This window comes from Anser brachyrhynchus, assembly GCF_964034855.1.
Source record: "Anser brachyrhynchus genome assembly, chromosome: 5".
In the NCBI taxonomy this organism is placed as follows: domain Eukaryota; kingdom Metazoa; phylum Chordata; class Aves; order Anseriformes; family Anatidae; genus Anser; species Anser brachyrhynchus.
Window position 1 is genome coordinate 42,555,915 of NC_137699.1, and position 18,288 is coordinate 42,574,202.

Sequence of the window (18,288 nt, forward strand, 5' to 3'; positions counted from 1 at the left end):
GCAGGGATGGGAGATCTCCATGCTGAGGGATGCGCAGGCCATTCAGAAAGGCTTTGGTAATTCTTTTTTGGGTAAGTAGCACATTCCTTAAGATTAACCAAGTAAATATAAATGTGCTTTCTTTTTTTTCCTTCTTTTTTCTTTTTTTCTTTTTCTTTCGTAAGTTGCGTGGTGATCAAGAGCATTTAATGCAGTTGCTGGGCCTGCCTGTCCCAGGGGCTCTCGTCACAGGGGTCCCAGTCCCAGCTCAGTTTTTGACCGAGTGGGACCAGTTGTGGCACAAAGTCCGTGGCAGCTTCTTGTGACATGAGACAGGCACAGAGAGGGCCCTGTAAGGCACCCATGACGCACACGATATGCAGTTGGGTATGGCCAGCTTTGAGAAAAATGTCACATTAGGCAAATGGCCCTGGAATATGTGTGTGGGTCTAAAACATCCACCTTTAACTTGCCCAATTAATGGTGTTTTTTGCTTACATAGAGTGGATGTGTGTCTGGTCCCACTGGGCACACTCCTTTCCCTGGCTGGGGGTGCCTGCACCATACAGAGCCTACCTGTACCCTGCCAGCTCCACGTTTCTGTCCTGTTGGGGCCAGGGCTCTGTTTGGCTGTCTGCACAACATGCGCACGCACCAGCGATGGCGGAGGCTGGAAGTATTTATGGCAATTAAAATGTTTTGCCTGGGAGCTGTTTTGGGGCTTTTTTGAAGTGAGGATTTTCAGACTTCAAGGTGTTAACAGCCCCTCTAAACGGTTTTGTTTTTTAATTGCAGCAAATGACTATGGAGCCATTAAACATTCGCCTCTCTGCAGTTGTTTCTAAGCCCTTTCAGTCCTTCTTCTATTTATTCTGTTTAATTCAGTCAGGTAGCTTCGGGGCAGTGAAGATCAATACTTTACTTTGATAGAAAAGAGTCAGGTTTGAAACATAGAGATAAAACTGACACATTTTGTATAAATTTAATTAAAAATGCACCTTTAGTGGCTTGTTGCAAGCACAAAGCCAGCCCTCCATCTAGCTATCTCTCTGTCTTTCTCTCTGTCTCTCTCTTCCCTTTCTTGTTCCTAACAGGAAGATCTCTGAATCTGCCTCGCCAACAAAGCGCCTCGTTTTATGATTTTTGTCTTGAAAGTTTAGCACTGAGGGAGAAGGATGGAAGGGATGTGAAATTCTAAACAGACCTTCTGCTCCCTCCCTGGGCCCGCTCCTTTTGGTGGCGGCGGCGGGGGGACGGGGAAGGAGCTGGCTCCGCGGTGGGGGAGGGAGGGGGATGAGGCAAAATGATTTTTTTAAACCCAGCAGATTGGACACCCTGGGGCACTTTCCATTTGGATCTGTAGCTTTCCTCCCCTCCCGCCCCCCTCTTCTTGCTTTGTTAGCCTGAGAATTATTTTTCTGACTACACGAGCATCCCCGATCCCACTAGGATAGCGCTGGCCACAAGGCACCGTCTTTATTCTCTTTCTTTTCCCTCCCCTGCCCCCCTCATTTCTTCCCTCTCCCTCTTTTCCCTAACCCTGCTGCCAGTGAGGACATTTGTCTTGTGTTTTATAATCTAGCCCCTTCGCCCCCTTCTCCTGCATCTCTCTCCCTCTCTCTCATTCTCAATCCTGTTTGCCTTGGTTCATTTTTCACTTGAGTGCCTTTCCTCCCAGGCTCCCCTCTGCTCCGGCCTCCCTCTGCTCAACACCAATAAAACACGCACAACACGGGTAGAACAAGGTGCCAGGGCTCGGCGTGACAAACGGCTCCGCGACCGGGGCTGTAAATTGTCCCCTCCTCACCCCCTGACGGCTCCCGGGGACCGGGCTCGGGCGGCGCTTGCTGCCCCACGGCGCGGCACCATGGGGTGGGGAAAACCAGGGGGTCTTTGGTTGCCAGCCGTCAATGGGACAAAGGCTGTCCCAGCTGCATTCACAGGAGGCTGTGGGATTTAGCAACTCCTAATGAACCTCTAGAGAAGGGGAACTTAACTCCCCTTCTCTAGTGACTTACCTAAGGGCAACCCACTCAACTCCCTGCTGGGAGCCTGCTCGAAAATGGGCACCCGGGGGCCAGCTGCCTTCCTGACCCCACAGACCGCTTACCTAAGCCTGGTTTTTGGTCCAGGAGCCTCAAGACTTGCTCCATGCATGCTCTGGGAATATTTTGAAGGGCATGACAGCATCTTCCTGAGGGTCCCTCTGCTCCCTCTCCTCTGACTGGGCACTGTCCCCCCTCGGAGAGCTGGGCACAGGCAGAGGTACCAAAGCAGCAGCAAAAACGGGGTGACTGGGGCAACGGAGAGGAGTTACCTGACTCCTGCCTGGGGCTGCGGCCCTCTGGGGGTCAGCGCTCAGCTGGAGCCCTGGCTCAAGGCAGAGCCGGGCTCTCGTGCGGCTGCGGGGAGCCACACGCAGGGATGCATGCTTCCAATTCCGCCGTCTGACTTGAGCTGTCAAAGCCACAGCCACTCTGAATTTTGCTGAGGATCAGGGTATGCCCTGCTGCTGGAGCTGCTGGTTTTGGAACACAATGTAAGGCTGGGTTCCTGCCCCATTGAGTCCCAGGGTCATCCCCATTGTTTTAAGCAATTGCCAACTCCAGCAAATGTGTGTGGCTCTGGTACCGGTATCAATGGATATGGGGTTCCTCTTCACCTCTGCTTGTGCTAATCCGTGCCAGGAATATATGTGGCATTTCCTACCCTTCTACCTACAGGAGGCTGCATTGCCTGTGCAGGTGAGGAGAATGTGTTTTGTAAAGTGTTAAGTGCTTGAGATTGCCAGCGTAAAGGAAAAATACTCATCTTTACACCGACCTGCTCCCCAGCCCGTACTGGCGCCTCTGCTCCGCCACTCAGGCTGCTTGGCTTTACCAGCATTGAAAGCAGAGAGTTTGCTCGCTAAGTTAAGGCACGATGGGGTTAACGCCACCAGTCCCTCTGCATAACATCGGCTGCAACATCAGCTGAAGTCCTTCCTAGCAAGCAATTCAAGCGACTGGTGGAGGTGAGCGCTGAGGGTTGGTTTCTCAGGGACTTCACCGCGAAGGAGCGCTGCAGCCGACAGCACGCTGCTGCGTACAGACACCTCCCGCGCCTCCTGCCTTTAATCACAGCAAATGAAAGTTTCTAAACAGGCGGAAGATGCCAGGCTTTTGTGTTCTGCCACCCGAGCTGTCTCTGCGCTGCCGTCGGTGCTGGTAATTGCAGACAGAAGCCGCTTTGTGTTAAAATGGCATCGGTAATTGAAACGGAATTCAGAATCAGGACCCCGCAGGCACCACTTGGTGAAAGAAGAAATAAAGATCGCTTGGGTCACATCGTTTGTAATTTGCGTTTAATAATCGTACCGGGAGGTACGTACAAAGGGAGAGGAGACGTGAGGCAGCCCTCTCCCCCTCCTCGCCCGCGCTCTGCCTCGCAGCCTCCCCACGGAGGCCGGGAGCCCGGTGGGGACGCGGCCCCGCTCCCGCTCCCTTGGGGTGGCACGGGTGGCAGCAGTGCTGCTGGCCCTGGGCTCCTTGTGTGGCCAAGCCGGTGCCGTACGCTGGCAGCCAGGAGGAGAGGACTACTGCTCGAGGCTGCACCCAAGTGGATGCCCAAGTTCTGTTTTTATGGGTAGGTTGAGGATTTATAGGCCCAGGTGCTGGCTCCTGCTTGGTGGGTCCGGCTGTGCACTGAGGATCGGAGGGCATGTGCTGATTCATAGTTTCTGAGTTTCTCTTGAAATGGGGTTTGGTACCCTTTGATGAGCTTCTACAGTGCTGCCTATACGAGTAAATTCAAGCTGTGTGGCATGGCGCACACTGAAATGTCCCCACACCTCTTCCACCACAGAACAACGTGGCCCCATCTGTTCTCCTTTGGGTAGCAGTGTGCTCCCCTGCAAACCACGGTCGGGCAGGGCCGGGGGGGCACTGGCTGGTGGGGGCCCACACCCCAACAGGAGCTGGCACACGTTCAGAGTGCCGGAGTTAGAGCCTGGTTTGTGTGCTCAAACCTGGCTGCATGCTTAGATCTGCTGACCTGCTCTATGGTCTCCCCTCGCTTTGCCTTTGTTGAGCCTTGCTGTAGAGCAAACATAATCCTGATTCAGTAAAAAAAAAAAAACAACCAACAAACACTTTTATTTCTTACACCAAACCCAAACACATCAACATAACCTAAGGACTGGCAATATCCATTCACATTCACTTTGCTCTTTGTAAAACCCAGTGATATTCTCAAATCCAGATCGGATGGCCACAAATGCAGGCAGGACCAGTCCGTTCCATCTCTGGATGGTGGCTCTCCTTTCCCCACACTCTGAGCACATTTAGGGGAACAAACTCAGCCCTGGTTACCTTGGTTGGTGTCCTGTTAGCCTTGCTGAGAAGGAGCACAAGGCACTGCTTGGGCTTGTTTCACACAATGGGCACTTTCATTACCATTGGGTTTGACTCGGAGACAGAGGTTTCGTTGTCGCCTGTAGTCAGGATACAAGGGAGACGTCTCCATCATCCAGCAGTTCTCCTGTGCACTGCATAGATGCTGTTACCTCCCGGTTTCCCTTGCACACACATACTGCAGTTCTTCCTTAAGCTGCTCCTGGCAGCTCACCATCTCGCACTTCTTGCCCATGGCCAGGAAGAGCATCATCTGTCAGCTACATCTGGAGCTGCCATCCTGCCTTCTCCCCAGGAGCCCAAGGGGTCCTTATCAGAGGGACAGAACTGCTGTTGTGACAGGAGAAATTTAGGTTGGGGAAGAGAGGTACCTTGGCTTCTGGTTTTAATTGTTATTGCAAAGAAGAATCTTGTTAAATTTCAAGAGCTAATATCCTGATCTGTCTTAAGCCTAGAGGAGGCAGTGAAATGCGACTTGGTTTCCCCTTGTTCAAATGTTATCAGTAAATGCCCAGAAGTAAATATGCAGAAGCTTGAAGTCTTGAGGGAGTGCACCTGAAAGAGGTAAAGAAAAGGAGTTTCTGCACTTTGTAGAGAAAGGGAGGCCGAGCCTGGTGTGATTATGTACGGACCCAACCTTTCCTTTCTGCCTGAGAAATGGGATGCATTAGCCTTTGGGTGTAGCAGCATAGCTGCCAAATTGGCCAAGGGGGTCCACAAGAGACACTGTGGGTGCATTGTCCTTATCTCTCCAATACTTCCTCTCATTCTATGCATGGCAAAGACCTAGCAAGTATCATCACATTAATCCTGTTCCTTGCTAGCACCTCAGGAAATGCCTGTGTCAGAGTCTTCGTCCTGTAAAGATATCCAAAGGAGCTGGACTTGTACCTATGGGTGGCTTTCTGGCTGGGCATGTGTCCTGCCGTGTTTACCAGCCCTGGTGGGGTGCTGTGGCAATGACCTCCTGCTCTCTTCCCTACTTGGTTCAGCCCCAAAACCCTCCCCAAACCCTCAGCTCACATTTCAACATCTCTACCTTTTCCCTCTGTGTGAATGGGGACCCAGAGAGCCAAGGTGGCTGGTTACATACTAGGGGATGGAGAAAAGAGAGATCTTGAAGAATAATTCAAATGAGCCCTTCTGGTCTTGCCATGCTTTAGTACCTCTCTGGGGGGGCTCTTTCTGAGGGCCTGATGTTTGGCTCTGACAGCTGCATCTCCTTTATGTTGCACTATTACAGCCCCTTCTGCATGCTGCACAAGCTGTCATTAGGAGGAAAGGGCCATAAAACAACCGGCAACATCCTCCCCTGACCTGCGCGCCTCCCTCACACCCCTTTCCACCACCCCGCACCCTCACACGGTGGTTTCATTCACACTCCACGTGCTTACCTGGGACCCCGCACACCCACACCCACATGTGCTCGCGCAGAGGCGCCATGCTCTTACTTTCTCTGCTCCCCTTCCTTCCCTCCCTCCTCCCATCTGCTTGCTGAATAATTCCTGGCTAAGTAACTTTCTCTGCACAGCCCCCGGGCCGGGGCGCAGGGACTTGTCCCCTCCTCCCCCCCGGCTGTCCGGGGGGCTTTGGAACATGTGTTTCTGGGAGGCAGACACCAGCTGGCTGGGCGACATTTGCATAGTCAGCTAAAAGCCCCTGAGCTGAGCTGGGGACGTCTGGAGGAGCCCGTGGCAGGATGGAGGGACAAGGGATGCGCTGGTCAGCTCGAGGTCAGATGGAACAGATTTCCAGGAGAACAGACAGATGGCGAAAAGAGGCGAGGGGTTGGGGGGGGGGAGCACGCGAAAGCTTCTACATCAAATAAATAAATAGCTAGATGCAGCGGGGGAATAAGTGACCAATGCGCCTATGGGCATGGCAGTTGCTGTGCTGCTTCCTTCAGAGCCCATGGGGTGGATGGGGAGAGCGTGGTGCCAGGGAGGGGAGCAGCAGACCCCGAGCTCCCCTGGCCACACTGTGTTTCCTCGGTCTCACCCAGCTTATTGGTATCAGGACGGGGCTTTGTGCAGCTCGCAGCACAAGGCACCCTCGCAGCACCAACCTATCCCCACTATTTCTCCCTGCTGCTTCTCTTTGATATTTCATCCTGTAGCACTTTTTGCCCCCCCCTTAGCACGTGAACTGCCCAGGCAGGGATGAGAACGGACATATCCCCCAGTGCTGAATTGCTCTAGGTGGCCACAGTTGAAGACTACAGGTAAAAAAGGCCACGACACAATCCCAGACGGGAGTACAAACTGGGAGAAGAACTCATTCAGAGCTGCCCTGTGGAGAGGTCTTGGGGATTATGGTGGACGAACGGTTCAACACGAGCCAGCAGTGCACATTTGCAGTCCAGCAATCCAGCTGTGTCCTGGGCTGCATCAACAGAGGAGTGACCAGCAGGTCAAGGGAGGGGATTGTGCCCCTCTGCTCTGCCCTCGTGAGGCCCCACCTGGAGTGCTGCATCCAGGTTTGGGGCTGACAGCACAAGAAAGATGTGAACCTGTTAGAAAGAGTCCAGAGGAGGGCCCTTGCAGAGGGGTTGGAGTTAGATGATCTATACGATCCCTTCCAACACAAGCCATTCTATAAGTCTATGAAAAAGGCGCTTTCTGGAAGAGCCTCCTGTTTTGTCCCCTGTGCCCAAGGCAGACCAAATGACCCCCTGGGGAGTTGTGTATTTGGCTACAGGGAGCTGCAGGAGGGGTGATGTGCTCTCACCTGGCTCGCTCAAGTCAGAGGCCTTCTGCTTCCTTGGGAACATGGCACACATTGACAGCAAGCACTGGAGAGACCCTGCTTTCTTCTCCAGACGCTCCTCTGCCAAACCCGAGGGAGAAGCGGGATGAGGGTGGGCTTGCAGCACTGGCCCCCTCCTCCCTCAGCAGCCCCACCAGCCGAAGCCCCCTGCACCCTCCTCACCTCACCAGGTGGCGCCAATACAGGGCCGCAGCCTGGCAGCCCTTTATCAGCGCCGTGGCTGCAGGTGTGACATGGCCACCACCAGTCTGCTTCAGATGGCAGATGCAGCTCTCCTGTCCTGTAGGAGGCCATCTCGGAGAAGCCATGCTGTCCAAGGGGAAGTTTAGATGGGACGCTTGTCTGGCCAAGCCCTGTGTGGGTCCTCTGCAGCCTGTCTTGTCTTCCTTTTTTTTTTTTTTTTTTCTCCTGAAACATTTTCCTAGCTCTCTTTCTGTGTATTCACACTCTCTCCCACGTGTCTGCATGCTGCGAAGACCACATGCCAGCTCCAGGCGCGGGCTGTGAGTGTGTGAGTGAAGGTTGGTCACGGCTGCAGGAGCCAGGAGCGGACGCCCCTGGCCTGTGGTGCAGCCACTGGCGTGAGTGGGGGTGCCAGCATCAGTAGTTGGGGGGGTACAGCTCTGTGGATCTGGAAGGGTCCTGCAGACTTTATGTCCAGAAACCAGCTGCTGGGGGAGCATTGTGGGTGGAATTTAGTGCCATTACTGGCGTCAGATCGGGGACATAGGCCAGCGGACTGTGGGGCTACCGGAGCAAGTGGGATTTTGTCCAACTTCAGCCATTCTGTGTTTCTCTGAAATACAGTAGTATTACTTTTAATTCAGTTTGAGGGGATATATATATATATGTAGTTGTTTGTTTTATAGTGTTATTGCATGAATATTGTTAAATCCTTTCCTCAGAGACTGAGCATACATTTTCCCCCGTACATTTTCCTGCTGAACATTTGAGTTCAAGCAGACATGTTACAGGAGCACATAATGAAGGCTGTCACTAAGGGCCAGCTTGTGAGGATGTGCAATGCCACATCAGCTCCCTAAGTGGATGATCCTACCTCATGTGAAGAGCATCTGTAGATTAAGCAAAACTGGCCAAGCCCTGAGGGCACCAACAGGCCTTAATTGCCCTGAGTGGTCTCACCTGGAGCACCCCCACCCACCCTCTGCCCATGGGCCCATTTAAGCCCAGCCTGGGGTCATGTTTGCTTCTTGAGTCTTGCTGTAGGTTTACGTGTCTCTAGCTGTGTGTCTGACTTATTCTCCTGGATAGATCCCATGCTTGTACTGCAGCAGTCACTTCAGCCCTGTCTTTTGTTGCTTCAGACCCCAATCCCTGGATGGCTGCTGGGCCAGGTTCACCGCTTTGCCTTGCTTGGGCCTATTGATGTGCCCTGCTACCGGTACCTGCCTCTGCCTGTTGTGCTACAGGACTGTGCCCTGGTCCAGGCCCTGCCTGGGCTGGTGTTACCCCTGGTTTTGGGGTCACCCTCACTTAGGAACAGCTTGTCCTCACTGCTTGCTGACATGGATTACCAGTTGCAGTTGGTCTGGAGACAGCAAGCAGGTGAATGTGTGTGGCCTTGCATCCCTCAGTACTGTGCATGCCTGCTGCTCTCCGTCTCTGAAGTTTACTGCTTCTCTGGCATGGATTTGCTAATATAGTTAAATTTAGCCAATGATTTTTCCCACTGCTCTACTAAGCCCCTAGTCCATGAAAAATGCATCAAGCGGTGTTTTGGAGAGTTCCCATCCTGGCATCCCAAATCTGTTTGTCAGCTGTGCTGAAATTTGCAATTTATTCCTTGTGATTCCTGCTCAAATTTCATTGTTGCCTTCACCTTGTTGTAGTTCAGCTTTATCATTGGCCTCTTCAAGATGGCATCCTTGTTTTGTAAGTCCTGGTAATGTTTCTTTCTCTTGTAACGTTGCTCAAGATTATTTGTAGACTAATCATAGCTGGTTTTCTTTTAGAAAAGCATTTCTGATTTGTTCTTACTTTCTCTTGCTATTTGTTCCTATGGTTTGCTTTCTCTGGTCTTGAGTCGTTGACCTTGGAGAGTTGATGGGCATAGCTGCTTACAGTGTAGGCTGGTGGTTGCTGGTCAGTAGTCTAGTTTTTTGTGCTCTGAGTGGTAAACTCAAAACTCACCTGATTGCTCAGATTGCTTCAGCTTTCGTAGTTAACTGTAGGCTTTTTAATGTAAGAACTTCTATCAGGAAGAAATAGATCTTGTCTTTTAACAACACAGGTTGATTTTCTATATTATTCAGTATGCTTTTTTTTGTTAAACCATCACTTATTAACAATGGACTCTTCCAAAGTACCAGGTAGTCCTAGCTCATCCCCAGTCCTTTTGAATTTGCTCTAAACATCTGTCTTGACAGACTAGAGATCAGCAAGCAGCATAGCCTCTGTAGTCAGGAAATCTTCACGTGTGCCTGGCCTGTTACAACAAAGAAATAGTAATTATTATCATAGCTCACCAAAATAAAATGTACGATTGTTGTTTCTTTCCCTAGAAAGTCTTGAATTTGGTCCTCAGGGCCTTATTTATCACTTGGAAGAATTTTTATATCTCTTGGGATTTCATCCCAAGTTTGCAAGTCCCCATAGTTCTTGAATTCTAATAGGGGAGGCTTTTCTGTCTCTGGTGTAGGCTGATTTGTTATTCTGTACTTCGTGATGTTTGTCCTCTAAATAGGAAAGAAATGTTCAGTGCAAGTGCCTCCTGCAGTCATTAAAGCCTCATTTCTGCTGTGCCTGTGTAGTGTGCTGGGACCCAGCGGGGGAGCTCCCTGGGCAAGCTGCTCTCACCTTGCTCACACATGGGTCAGATGTGCTCCTTAGTCTGAGTGCCTCTCAGTTCTGTGGGACTGAATATCTGAAGTAACATTACTCAAGTATGCAAGGAAAGCAAGCGGGCTTGTGCCAGCTATGTCTTCCTACATGTGTGCACACATACATGCACGTGCTATGATAAACCCTGCCAGTTTGCTGAAATTGCAGAGCTGTTGAGAGGGTACAGAGTTTGTCTACTTCCAGATTTCAGTGTGTGCTTCCCACTTTGTGGGCAGCTGCTGCCAAATGCCCAGCTCATATTTTGTTTTATGAATCCCTTGCTTCTATGAGGCTTTTTTATTATTATTTGAGCTAAAATGGTTCCATAACCTTGTGGGACAAGGACATCAGCCTGGCTGGCAGCACACGCACTTTCTTGTGCTTGCACTCTCCCTCCCCTCCACAATTACTCTTCATTCGGCACAGAAAATAAAACATTCCAGCAAAATACGACAGCCCCAGTGAACTGCCCCCCTCCTCCCAACAGGAGGTCACCAGGGCTTGGACTAGCACAAGAGAAAGGAAGCCCAGGAAAAGAGCTGCTCCCTCTTGATTTATGTGCTGGCTGGGCAACAGGAGAGACCGTGGAGTGGAAGGCAGGCACTACGGGAGGTACTAACTGAGCAATCAAGGCTCTGACCTGAGGAGAAGGTGGCAGGAGCTCTTCCCTTCTTTTCTTGCCATGGGTATACAGGACAGGTTATATTTATCTGCCTTTTCACTTTGTACAGAGCAATTGCCGTGTCTCTGCCATAGCCAGGTGTGCCTCTAGCTTGTGCCTCTTCTGGTGTTTCCTCTCAAATCCTTTTCATACCTGGAAAGCTTGATGTAGTAGTTTGCTCTCTGAATAGACTTAGAAATTATTTTATTGGCTCTTGTCCTGCCCTTCTCTGGGCAGAGTTGAGGAGGTGAATGGTGGTGTTTGATTGCCTTCTCTCTACGGTGTGCATGGGGAGCTTGGCATGAACATGCCCATACACGCAGTCCATCACCCTCTGTGTGGCTGCACCCTGGGAATTTGGGTTTGAATCCAGCAAGAATCAAAATGCTCTTCTCTCCTGCAGCTGTATGTGATGCTGCTGTTGTCAGAGCTGTGCAAGGGGGATACAGTGTCTCCTGGTGTGACAGCTCAGCCAGAACTTGTTCCTGCCTCCAGCCATGCTAAGCTGCCAGCAGCTGAGCTCCCTGTCCTACCAGATGCAAGCTTCAGCCACATGTTCAAAACTGCAGCCCAAGTGCATGTCTCCCGTCCCTGACAATTACCTGCTCTTCACATGCCTGCTGAAGTGTAAGCTCAGGACTGTGCTGGAGTTTGGGAGGCTGCAACTGGAGAAGCAGAGGTGGCCAGGATCTGAACCCATTTTTCAGAGTGGCACCTCTCCGGCTCTGTGGTTGAGCAAATATTCTTACGATCAGCCCCTGTTTTTCTCTGGCTCAGGAGGAAGGCGATTACTGCACTAGTCAGAGCAACCGAGACATTTGTTTCTGGCTGTGAGGGATGCTTGGAGGGGGAGGACAGGCAAAGTCCCTCCAGCATCACTAGAGGTCTCTCTTTATCTGTATGTGCTTGTCTGCAGGGTAATGGGAGAAAAATACACTTGCTCGGAATAATTTCTTCATCTGCTTCTTGACATATCACAGCCTCGAAGAGCATGTGAACCTGGTGAATTCATGGGGCTGAATCCTTATGGCTCAGTTTCTCTGGATGTCAAGCACTTGAGAGTCTCTGTCTGGGATGTGCCTTCTGCTGCTCAGCTCTCCCCAGAGCCCACCTCCTCCCAGCACCCTGCTCAGCACCACAGAGCTCTGCAGCTGGGTGGCACCCATTGCCCTCTGTCCGACCACCAAGGCACCTGCTCAGAAACTGATTTGCCAAAACCATGGTCTGAACTTTCTAGAGATAAGTAAGAGCTGGTCCTTTCCTGTCTCCTCGTCCTCTGGCCAGGCTGTTGGCCACAGGTCTCAGCCTTCTTCTCTGTGCATGCCTCTAACTCCTGTGCGATGATGGGTGTGATGAAGTCTTCCAGCATCCCACAGCAAGGAGCACCAGCAGCAAAACCTTGATGCTGCTTGGGTGTCACTGCAAACGGTGTCACTGGTGCTGAGGTTTTTGGAAGACTGGTTCTCTGCTGTCCCATATGACTCACTTCACTGTAGCAATGGTGAACCATGTCCTCAGGCAAAAACTTCCTCTGCAGGCTACATGAAGCAGGAGGCCTGTTCATGACTTGGAGTATCCATATTTGAGAAACTTTTCACTCAGGACACTGCAGCCTCTTTCCCTATGCTTCCCATACGTTTTTCCATATGTTTTCCATACGCTGTGTGGTGACAGGCCATGAGCTACTGCCCGGTGACTTGAGACTAGCACTTCTTTGATGTCAGTGCCTGAGCCAAGTGCTGCAGTGAATGAAGTTTCAACTGCTTTCTGAATGGAAGGAAAGAAAAAATATTCCTATATTGCTTTATTTTTCAACTGCAGTGGTATGCAGCAGCTGTTACTGCTAGGTAGGTGATGCATCAGGACCTCTCTGGCCCCTGGAGTTCCCTGCAGGGCGCCCATTCCCTGCTGCTCCAGGCCTCTCCACCAGCAGAGGCTTGCAGCTCAGAAAGCCCTGGCTAGCAGCCCTTGGCAGCGAGGTGAGCTGTGTGAATCTGGAAATCTAGGAAATCTAGGTCTGCAGGTGAGAAGTGGGCTTTGGAGCATCCATGCCAGAACTTGGGAAGGTGGAAGTAATGTTGACAAACATGTTGTAGTCTGTTTGCAAGTAGGTAGAGAGATTGATTCATTCTGGGGTACTACTGAGTCTTTGGAAGCATTATTAGATCCTTGTCTTGTTTTGCATTCATCAGCTACCCCCCAAAATATATCCTTGCCAACCTTCCTCTGAGCAGAAATACAGATAATTCAGGACATGACACGTGAGTGATTTAAGAAATGTGCATAAGCAGCAGGTCTGCAGCTTTCTTGTGATGCATTTGGCTTCTGAACCAAGGGAAACCACTGGCTGCAAAAGACTGGTTCATTCATCATTATTTGTTGCATTCTTTTTATCCTACTTGTTCCAGTGCCCTAGTCTCTCTTCCTGTACCAAACACCAATGAAAACAGCAAGGTTGCAATGTCCATATTTTCTGGGAAGGGCCAGTCTCTCAGATAGTAAGGATCTGCTAAATTGACAACTGCTGGATTTGCTGCCTGCTGCTGGGCCTTCTGTGAGGAGCACTGCAAGGTTAGGTGTTCCTCAACACTTGAGGCATGCGAGGGAGGGAGTTGTTCAGGGCTTGATGATGACAGCAATGCAGAAAGCTGCCTGAATGCACTGGGGGTGCAGAGAAATGATGCAGTGGATGAGGACTGGTCTCCTGTGCTTACTCCTGGATGGGTGAGATGCAGTAGACCTGGACTGGTCTTGCTGGGTCTCTGCAGTCCAGAGAACTGTTGGATGTGGGGATGTGCTACTGTAATTTGTCTTTCTGATAGTTTTTTTTCCCCCTTGGATAATCCTCCAAAGGAGGAAAAAGTGCTTCCCAGTGCAGCTCTTCCACATGCATGTAGCCCCTGGGCACATCTGCAGAACAAGAGAGCTTAGAAAATGCTGTGAAAATAGTCAGAGGAGAAGAATGCTTTGGCTTCCCAGGCCAGAAAGCATGCAAGAAGTCTTCTGTAATAGCCAGTCCAAACATACCTCCAAAAGAACTGCTGTCGAGCTTCATATCGGATGTTTTCCTTGCCTGTCCCATGACTGCCCAACTTGGTGTCTGGCTGCAGCATGCAGGGTGAAAGATGGTGCTTGGGATACAGAGATCCTGTGAAATTAGTGGGTGGGAAATGGACAGCTTCCATACGGGTGAGAAACTCTGGTATATAAAACCTGAAGGACATTTATCCTGTGCCTCTCATTGACCAGGGGACAGGAAAGATTGAGCACATATTGTGAGCTGTTGGAGGAGGGGTTTCACACCCTTGGGCCAAGTGTTTGCTCTCTTCCACCTGTATTCAGTGTAGTGTGGTTACGGATGTGTGTTAATATACCTGTTATGCAGGAGAGAAGAGGAAGGAGTGGGGCTTAGGATGCCTACAAGCCTGACTGTGAGTGCATTTAACCCTGCTCTGTGTCTGTGCATCCTGGCACTTACTGTAGGTGTTTGCAGGCATGCAGGTAATTATCTGCCTGCATTTCTCTGTGTTCATGTGTTGGAAGGTACCTTGGTCTGTCTGCGTGCCCGTGCCTCAGTCTGGGGCTACAGTACCGTGCTGTAACTAGGGATGTCCTGGAGCTGAAGCTGCTGTAGTAATTACAGCAGATAAACTGCTCTGCTCGAGGGCTGCTGTCCCCACCAGGCTGCAAGGCAGGCAGCCCGGCTTCACCACAGAAGTCTATTCATTTTAATAAGAGGGACACCCTGTGTTATTAAGAAGAGTGTTTATTACTGTCGCTGCATGCTGACAGCAGCTTCCATCATCGTTAAAAGGCAGATGGGGGGGAGGAGGGTAGGGAGCGGTGTGTTCCCATCTCAGAGACTAGGACCCAGCTGGTGAGGAGGCAGGGGGCTGCAGGGCTTCCCCGTCAGCCCAGAGAGAAGCCGTGATGCAGGGATGGGGCCTTCAGGAAGGACGGGGTGGGAGGTGTGGGGCCATGTTCAGTCTCGTCTCTGGGGCTGAGCAGGTCCCAGCCCAACCAGAAGTCTCCTCTCATGCTGCTGGGGGGCGGTAGGCAGGGAGGGGAGCCCAGATGGGGACACTCAATGGGGAGAGAGGGTATCCCCCACAGGACATGCGGGATGCTGCTGTGGCTGTGCTGAGCCCCCTGCAATGAGACCCCTCACCTGGGGTGTGCTGGTGTAGGCACTCCTGGACTTCTCTCTCCTCCCTGAAGGTGTGATGCTAGAGGAGTCACAGAGCTACTGGGGACATCAGCTCTGCCTTGCCACTGTCCTTCCTGAGAAAGATGGATGAGGGGAATGCAATGACCTGTAGGGACCCTGGGGAGTGACTGTCATGGTACAGCGATGGCAGTCCAGACACCTCCTCATGGAGGTCTTCCTCCATTGAGGCACCCAACTTAACAGGTTTAGGTAGGCAACACACTCTACTGCACAGAAGTAAAAGTTCTCTGCAGTCCCAAGACGAGCAATTCTGTCCCACCAGAGGAGTGGTGTGGGACTGCTGCTTGGTGGAAACCCTGGATGTCCTAAGTCTTCAGAGTGGCAGCGGCTGACTGAGGCACTGGTGATTTAATCCCAAGCAACAGGTAAGTGCAAGGAGGAGGTGGAAAGGAGCTGTGTGGCAGGTGAACCCGTGAGTGGGCAGAGGGCTGGTGTGCGAGCTGGGGGAGAAGCTAAAAGTGTCCTGGGCCAGCAGCAGATGCTCTGATGTGCAGATCCTGCCCCAGCCATGCTCAGTCAAGGTGGAGAGGTACAACCTGGGGTCTTCTGTCCTTGTTCTGCGTGACTTAGTGCCTTGCCCTGACAGATGAAGCCCTTGCTGGTCAGATGCCTCTGGTGGCTGGGGACTGCCCCGGCTGCTCCCCTGGCCTGCATGTGCCTGTGCCTCGTTGGGGCCCTCCAGCCACGCGTGACATTAAGGCTCCTCCAGGTCTCCGCAGGTTTCGCAAGGTTGATTGGGACCAGCGCGTGTCACTCTCGGCCACTTCCTCATCACCATAACTCTGGGCTGAATAACAAGAGGCCGAGAATCTGCTAACGCAGGCCCCGGCAGAGTGCCCCATCACTCTCTTTTATTCACCCTGGAGATTTATGCTGCCTATCTCCCTTCCCTTTGTCCACCGGCCGGGCCCTATAAGTCATGTCCCCGGGCTGACACGTCACGTGTGCCGTGCCGCTGCCCTGTCAGAGTGACTGATGCCAGGGGGTGATTAAAAGAGAGGAGGGGTGAGAGGTCAGCAGCAGGCGGCATGATGCGAGTGGGGGATGTAATTATCACTCCCGTGACATACTGCTGGGGGCTTTCATGGATCGTCACCCGGGCTGGAGGTAGGGAAAGAGGTGCTGGAGCAGGGAGGGGGAGCGGATGGACATACAGCGAGTTATGGGAAACGGGCTCTGCGTTTTCAAGAGAAAGTAGGAAGTGTAAAAGCCAGTCTGCTCCCCAGAACTGAACTTCCTGCCTCTGAAGGGCAGGATGGAGAGAAAGGGCATTTGGAAAGCTGCAGGGATCTCTGTTGGGATCAGGAGGTAGCCCTCTGTTTGGAGAGGCTTTTGGTCACTAAAGTGCTGCAAGTCCTCTCTGCTGCTGCATCCCAACACTGATGACACTACACTGGCAGGAGTGTCTTCAGGTGTACAGAAATGATAGGCCTGCAAGATCTGCTGCGGCTCAGTTGACAGAGTTTGGTAGGCTCAGTCACCCAGTGCTGGCGCTGCCCACTTTCCTCTGCAATTCCTATGTCTGGAGTCTTCTGTGGACAAGCTGAGGCTGCCTGAGTAGTCTTCCAGATGCACCAGGTAGGCTGAATTTTTGAATGACCTTTGAATTTCCTCTTTCTGTCCACAGGTCTGTTGTGTTCCACAATTAAGGTCTTCCCATAAACTTTTGTAGTTTGAGGGTGGTGATGGGGAGAGCTGTACACAGTGCCACTTTGAGCTTTTGCCTCGTCTTGTTTGACAGTACAGGGAAGGAAGGACAGCCCTTCAGACTGAAGGGGCAAACATATGGGTCAGGAGGAAGAGATGTGACTTCTTGGTGATCCATAGGGCTGGGATAGATCTTATTTGTGGTACCGCTATTATAGGAGGATGAGTGGTTACATATAGATGTCAACAAAATCTGTAATAAAATGAAACCAATCCAAAATAGACCAAATGTGAAGGAATCAACTGACCTTAGTAGCTTCTCATACCATCACTATTTCCACACTGGTATAGCTCTAAGGGCAGATCTTCAACCAGAGGAATAAATTATGGTTAGAGGAAATATCACTGAATAAGCTAAGAGTAAATATTATTCATCCAGTTTGAATTAAAGGCTAAGTGTATTCTTAAAGGATAAGTGTCTTTCTCACCAATCCTGGACAGAACTACTGTCACACCACATTGAAGTTAAAGGGCTCATAATTTACTTTATCATTAAAATACCTAAACTTAGAAAGAATCACGAAACTCAGCAATACCTGGAACAGGCAACCTACAGTTTCCAAATTATACATCTTGGTCTTTCCTGCAAAGAAGATGACACATTCCTCCAGATTCTCGGCAGTGTCATGGTACATGTATAGTGGCTCTTCTCCTTTTCCTCTCCATTTTGTCATAACCATGCTGGGAATCATAGATAGGAACTTACCTAATGCCTCATATTGTTATAATTTCCATGCTAATGTGGCTCCACTGCAGATTTTCAGCAGTGTGTTTATTTCTGGAAGGGACTATGTGAGTTATAGGTAGTCTGTGTCACATTAGCAGTGTCATCAATATATTTGCAGATTCAGAGAAATTACAGTGGGAAAATTAATCTAATCCAGTCCCAAAATACCTATGTGATTCCTTCCAAATGCTTGCCCAACTTGGTCTTTAGGAAAATGATGGCACTACCTCCACTTTCTCTAACCACTTTCTTTTAGGATTTTGCTGCAGAGACAGCTAAGAAGTTCTCCCAGCTTTCTAAATCTCCCTTCATGAAGTTTAAGGGGACAATTTCCACTCTTCAAGGACTCTGCCTCTTTGAAGCACCCTGCTATGTATCTGAAGGTGGTCATCATGTACCCCGCCAGTCGTCTTTTCCATCTAGACTAAACAAATCTGCCTTGCTGGCCAGATTTTCTAGATCTCTGATCACTCTTGCTCAGCTTCCCTGGGTCCTTCTGGCGGGTTCACTTTTTTTTTGAACTTCACTGTCCAGAGAGGTTCTTAGCCTGTTCTCCATTGTCCATGCAGTCTCTTCCAGCTTGTCTTCTGTAAATTTATGGTTCTATTATTTTGTGGTAAAACTCTTGATGATGGGTGACCACCATCTGGAAAACAGAAGAGTATACATCATTGGAAATCAGCTACAAAACTTATTGAAAATTATAACGGTGGGAAGAAAAAAGGATGAACCTAACCAGTGCGTTGTCCACTGAGTCATCTCCTCTTTGATCATACTGGAGCTGTTGTCTTTTTAGTGTGGCTTAAAGAAAACCTCTCATGCAAAGTACTAGGGACTGAAATAGAACATGAGTGGGAAATGGGGGACCAATATTGATATAGAGTTATTAAGTTAATTGGGTTAAAAGGAGCTATGTGATTACATTTTTGCAGTTATTAACTCTAATAAGTGGGATTGCTTTCCATTGTGTTCCTTTCCATAAGGGTTA